Genomic DNA, 6,099 nt, shown 5'->3' on the forward strand with positions numbered 1-6,099 from the left:
GTTTTTCTTCAGTTTAGGGATATTCTGTTCTGTTTTATTTTTTCCAAGTCTTTTTTGTTTTTCTTTGTTTTTTCACTTTGGAAGTTATACTGACATATCCTCAAGGTCAGAGATTTTTTTTCAGCTATGTCCATCCCACTAATGAGCCCATCAAAGTCATTCTTCTATTGTTACAGTGTTTTTGATCTCTAAAATTTATTTTTGATTCCTACATTGCCCATATGATCATGCATGCTATCTGCTTTATCCGTTGGGGACCTTAGTGTATTAATAATAATTGTTTTAAATTCCCAATCTGGTAATTCCAACATCCCCACCATATCTGAGTTTGGTTCTGATGCTTACTTTATCTCTTCAAACTGTGTTTTCTGTCTTATGTCTTCTAACTTTTTGTTCTTGTTGTTGAAAGCCGGACATGATGTATTAAATAAAAGGATCTTTGGTGAAGAGGCCATTAGTGGTATGGTGGTAAGGTAGGGAGGAGGGGAAGCCTTCTATAGTCCTGTGATTAGGTCTTAGTCTTTTTGTGAACCTGTGTGTGTACTGTGAACTGTGAACCTCTGTCTCCCTCCCTACTTCCTGCTGTATTAGGTGAGACAGGATGGCTAGAGTGATCTAGAACTGGGTATTTCCCTCCCCCCACATGGAAGACTGCAATGGATTGGAATCAAGTATTTCCCTTCCTCAGGTCAGTTAGGCTAAAACTAAAGCCCATTAGTTTAGGCTAGGGTAAAATAGTTTCTCTTGAGGGTAGGCCTTGTTAAGAACCAGTAGAAGGCTGTACCATATTTGAAAATGGTTACTTTCCACCTGCTAGGGCTAGAGGGGACTTTTCTCCAATATTCACTGTGAGAACCAAGTTAAGCTCTTGGAGGTAAAACTTAACAAAAATGTGGTGACTCTCTGACTGATTTTTTTTATCTCTCAGGCTTGTTCACACCAAACCGCCAGCAGTTTGTCAGTTACAGTTTAGGTTCTAACCTGACAGTGGTTCCCTTGATAGTTTCTATTTGAGAGTTTCCACTCCAGGATGCTTTCATTGCCTGTATCTGCCTCTCTGTTGCTCCAGTTTTTTGGGTGACAGTTTGCTTTGTGAATTCACTAGTCCGATGGATCAAAGAAGAGTTGTTGGTCTTTTGTTTGTTCAGCTTTCTACTTGTTAAGATAGAATGATGATTTCCTAGCTCCTGGAAGTTTCTCTTTCACTTTTGGAGAATAGTACTGCTAAATAGAGAATTCTTGTTTTGGTGTTTCTTTTTTCCTTTCAGCACTTTTAGTATCTCATCCTCTGCCTCATGGCTTCATGGTTTTCAACGGAAATAAGATGTTAAACTTGTGGATTCCTTGTACATAATGAGTTGCTTCTCTCTTGCTGTTTGCAAGATTCACCCTTTATTTTTGACTTTCAACAGTTTGACTCTAATATGTTTCTGTATGGATCTCTAAGTTTATCTCACTTGCAGTCATTGAGCTTCTTGCATGTGTAGATTCACATCTTTTGTTAAGTTTAGAAGGTTTTCAGCCATTATATTCAGCCATTATAGCCGTTAAGAATATTTTTAAAATATTCTTTTTGCACTTTTCTTTGATTCTGGGGCTCCTGTTTTGTGTGCATTTGATGCCCACAAAGGTCCCTTAGGTTTCTGTACTTTTCTTCCATCCTTTTTCTTTCTGTTCCTAAGACTGGATAATTTCAAACAACCTATTCAAAGTCACTAATTCTCTCTTCTCCCAGTTCTTCTGCTGTTGAAACTTCTAATGCATTTTTCATTACTGTTTTTAGTTCCAGAATTTTAATTTTTATTTCTGCTATGAATTGAATGTTTATATTCTTCAAAAATTCATATGTTTTAATGGAATCCTCAATGTGATGGTATTCAGAAGAGGTGCCTCTCGTAGGTAATTATGTCATGGGAGTGGAGCCCTGTGAATGGGGTTAGTGCCCTTTTTAGCAGAGGCCAGACAGCTTGCTCACTGTCTTTCTGCCATGTTGAGGATAGAGTGAGAAGCTGGCAATCTGCAACCTGGAAGAGATTTCTCACCAGAACCTGATCATGCTGGCACCCTGATTTCAGACTTCTAACCTCCAGAACATTGAGAATAAATTTCTGTTGTTTATAAGCCACTCAGTCTATGATACTTTGTATAGCAGCCCAGACTGACTAACAGAGTTTCTCTTTTAGGTTTCTACCTTTTTATTGATAGTCTTATTTGGTGAGAAATCTTTCTTCTGTTTTTTTTTTATCAACTTCAATTTAGCATAGTAAGATGTTGATTTAAAGTCTTTGTCTAGTAAGAACAATGCCTTGACTGTTTCTGGACAGTTTTTTTATTAATTTCTTTGTTTCCTTAAATGAGCCACACTGACTTGTTTCTTTCATACCTGATTTTTTTTTTTAATGAGATCTTCTGAATTTTATAATGTGGCGACTATAGAAATACAATTCTACCCCCTCTTCAGGGTTTGTTGTTGTTCTTTGTCTTGGGTTGTTGTTATTTGCTTATGAAGTTACTTTTAAAAAACTTTTTCTCAAGTGTGTATTCTTTGTCATGTATGGCCACTGAAATCTGTGTTCTGTTACCTAGTCATTGGTTGTGTTTGATAGAATAACCTTAAGTGCCTGGAATCAACAAAAGAAGAAAAGAAGGAGAAAGGCTTCTTCCGGTCTTTGTAGATTGGCTCTGTGTTGGGGGCACTCCTTCAATGCCTTGTCAAGCAGTTTATATCCTTGCTTTAGCCTTTAAGTTTTGCTTGCACAGAATTTGCAGGCAGGCTAAATGTGAAAGCTTTGGATCTTCTTGGGCTTTTTCTGAGCGTGTGTCTTGCCCTGTGTGTGTTCATGGCCTTCTTGGTTCTCTGGTGTACATGGGGGCCTTTACAGTCCCTATTCCTGCATGTATCTCCTTTCCTAGTCTCTTTCTTTTCATGACTCGCAGTCTATTTCTTGTCCCAAGTGTTGTCTCTTTCTCAAGGCCACTGTATCTAACACCTTTGCCTTTAAATGCTTTCAGCAAAAGCTGCCCAGGAAGTGGCCCCAGCCCTGAGAAGGCTCTGAGCAGGATGAAACAAAGGGAAGCCTTTGTGTAGGTCCTCAATGGAGCCACAAGAGAGGTCAAGACCCAAAACCACAATGTTTTGAAAATAAGGTTTGTGTTGCTCCCTCTGACTCTAGCAACCTGTGCCAGGATTGCAGGCTGCCATCCTCACTATTAGTTTTTGTTTGTTTTCCTTGTGGAAAGATTCTTAAACTCCAGGTTAAATTTCATATAGATATGGGAATATTCAGTTGATTTACTCCTTATTGAGTGACTTTTGGTAGTTAGTGCCTTTCAAGAAACTTTTCTGTTTCATCTAAGTTATCAAAATATTGGCATTCTGATATTCATAATATTCTCTTAATACAGGTCTATAAGCTTTATTGATTTTTTAAAATAATCAACTTTTGTGTTTATTTATTTTCTCTTGTTGTTTTTCTGTTTTAATTTCATTGTTTGCGAGTCTTTATCACTTTTCACCTTTTATTTGCTGTGACTTTAATTTGCTCTTTTTTTCTTTTATCATGAAGTAAAGAGCATCTATTATTGATTTGAGATATTTCCCCCCCTAATATAAGCAGTTGATGGTTTAAATTTCTTTCTAGTCACTGAATTCACTGTACCCCACAAATTTTGATATATAATTTTAATTTTCAGTCATTAAGGCATTTTTTAATGTCCCTTGTAATATTTTTCTTTGATCTATAGAAGTCCTTAAAATTGTGTTGATTAATTTCCAGATCATCAGTGGTTTTCAAAATAGTTTTCTATTACTTTGCTAGCATGTGAGATGAATGCAACTGTGTGGTAGTTTGAACATTCTTTGGCATTGCCTTTCTTTGGGATTGGAATGGAAACTGACCTTTTCCAGTCCTGTAGCCACTGCTGAGTTTTTCAAGTTTGCTGGCATATTGAGTGGAGCACTTTAACAGCATCATGTTTTAGGATTTGAAATAGCTGAACTGGAATTCCAACACCTCCACTAGCTTTGTTTGTGGTGATGCTTCCTAAGGCCCACTTGACTTTGCATTCCAGGATGTCTGACTCTAGGTGAGTGATCACAACATCGTGGTTATCTGGGTCATGAAGATCTTTTTTGTATAGTTTATTTTTATTATTTATTTATTTATGCTAAATATTTATTTATGTAAATAAAAATTTGTATTTTATTTAATTTTATTATCAACTTGAATCATCTGCAGAAATTCAGAAAAAAAAAGTTGTGCTAAAGTGCAAGGTGAAGCAGCAAATGTTGATGTAGCTGCAGCAAGTTATCCAAATCTATCTAAGATGAAGTTGGCTACACTAAACAACAGATTTTCAATGTAGATGAAACAGCCTTACATTAGAAGAAGATGGCATCTAGGATTTTCATAGCTAGAGAGGAGAAGTCAGTGCCTGCTTCAAAGCTTAGGACAGGCTGATTCTCTTTTTAGGGATTAATGTAATTGTGACTTTAATTTGGAGCCAGTGGTCATTTCAGAAATCCTAGGACCTGTAAGCACTACACTAAATCTACTCTGTGCTGTATAAACGGAACTACAAAGTCTAAGTGACAGTACATCTGTTCACAACATGGGTTACTGAATACTTCAAGTCCTCTGTGGAGACCTACTGCTCAGAAAAAAAAGATTCCTTTCAAAATATTACTGCTGGTCACACCAGGAGCTCTGATGTGCAGTGAATTTAATGTTGTTTTCATGCCTGTTACCACAGCATGAATTCTGAAACCCATGGATCAAAGAGTCATTTTGACCTCAAGCCATATTATTTAAGAAATACATTTTGTAAGGCTATAGCTTCTCCTTGATGGATCTGGGCCAAGTCACTTGAACACCTTCTAGGAATTGACCATTCTAAATGTCATTAAGAACATTCAAGTTTCATGGGAAGAGATCAAAATATCAACATTAGTAGGAGTTTGGAAGAAGTTGATTCCAATCGTCATGGATGACTTTGAAGGTTTCAAGACTTCAATGGAGGAAGGAACTGCAGATGTGGTGGAAGAAGCCAGGGAACTAGAATCAGAAGTGGAGCCTGAGGATGTGACTGAACTACTGCAATCTCATGATAAAAATTTTACAGATGAGGGATGGTTTCTTATGGGTGAGCAAGGAAAGTGGTTTCTTGAGATGGAAGCTACTCCTGGTGAAGATGCTATGGAGATCGTTGAAATGACAGCAAAGGCTTTAGAATACTCTATAAACTTTGTTGATAAAGCAGCAACAGGATTTGAGCAGGTCAACTCCAATTTTGAAAGAAGTTCTACTGTGGGTAAAATGCTATCAAACATCAATGCAGGCTACAGAGAAATCTGTGAAATGAAGAGTCAATTACTGTGGCACGCTTCATTATTGCTTGTGTTAATAAATTGACATAGCCATGCCAACCTTCAGCGACCATCACCCTGATCAGTCAGCAGCCATCAACATCGAGGCAAGACCCTCAACTAACAGAAATATTATGACTTGCTGAAGGCTAAGATGATGCTTAGCATTTTTTAAGCAATAAAGTATTTTTAATATTAATTTATTTGGCTGCCCTGGGTCTTAGTTGCAACACATGGGATCTTTGATCTTCATTTTGGCATGCGGGATCTTCAGTTGCAGCATGTGAACTATTAGTTGCGGCATGTGTGACCTAGTTCCCTGACCAGGGATTAAACCCTTGCTCCCTGCATTGGGAGTACAGAGTCTTACTTAGCCACTGGACCACTAGGAAGTCCCAATAAAGTATTTTTTAATTAATATATGTACACATTTTTAGACATAATGCTATTGCACAGTAGACTACCATATAGTTTAAGCATAACTTTTATATGTGTGGGGAAGTAAAAAAATCCTTGTGACTTGCTTTATTGCTGTGGTCCAGAACCAAACCCTCAATATCTCAGAAGTATTCCTCTAATCGCGAGGCACAGGATATGAGGAGGGGCTGTGTGAGAGAAGAATCCTCATGGCTGCCAAACTCAGACTAAGTCAGCAGAAGACAGTTCTCCAAAGCACGAGGGCCACCTTGATTTAATAGGCAAAACCTGTGTGGAGTACAGTTGTCCCTCCATAT

At 37.7% G+C, this 6,099-nt stretch overlaps 1 pseudogene; it reads left to right on the top strand.

Moving 5' to 3' along the window:
- Positions 1 to 1,870: 1,870 nt before the first annotated feature.
- Positions 1,871 to 5,503, top strand: LOC122452935 (annotated as a pseudogene).
- The last annotated feature ends 596 nt before the right edge of the window (positions 5,504 to 6,099 follow it).

Source organism: Cervus canadensis, chromosome 14, assembly GCF_019320065.1.
Source record: "Cervus canadensis isolate Bull #8, Minnesota chromosome 14, ASM1932006v1, whole genome shotgun sequence".
Taxonomy (NCBI): Eukaryota; Metazoa; Chordata; class Mammalia; order Artiodactyla; family Cervidae; genus Cervus; species Cervus canadensis.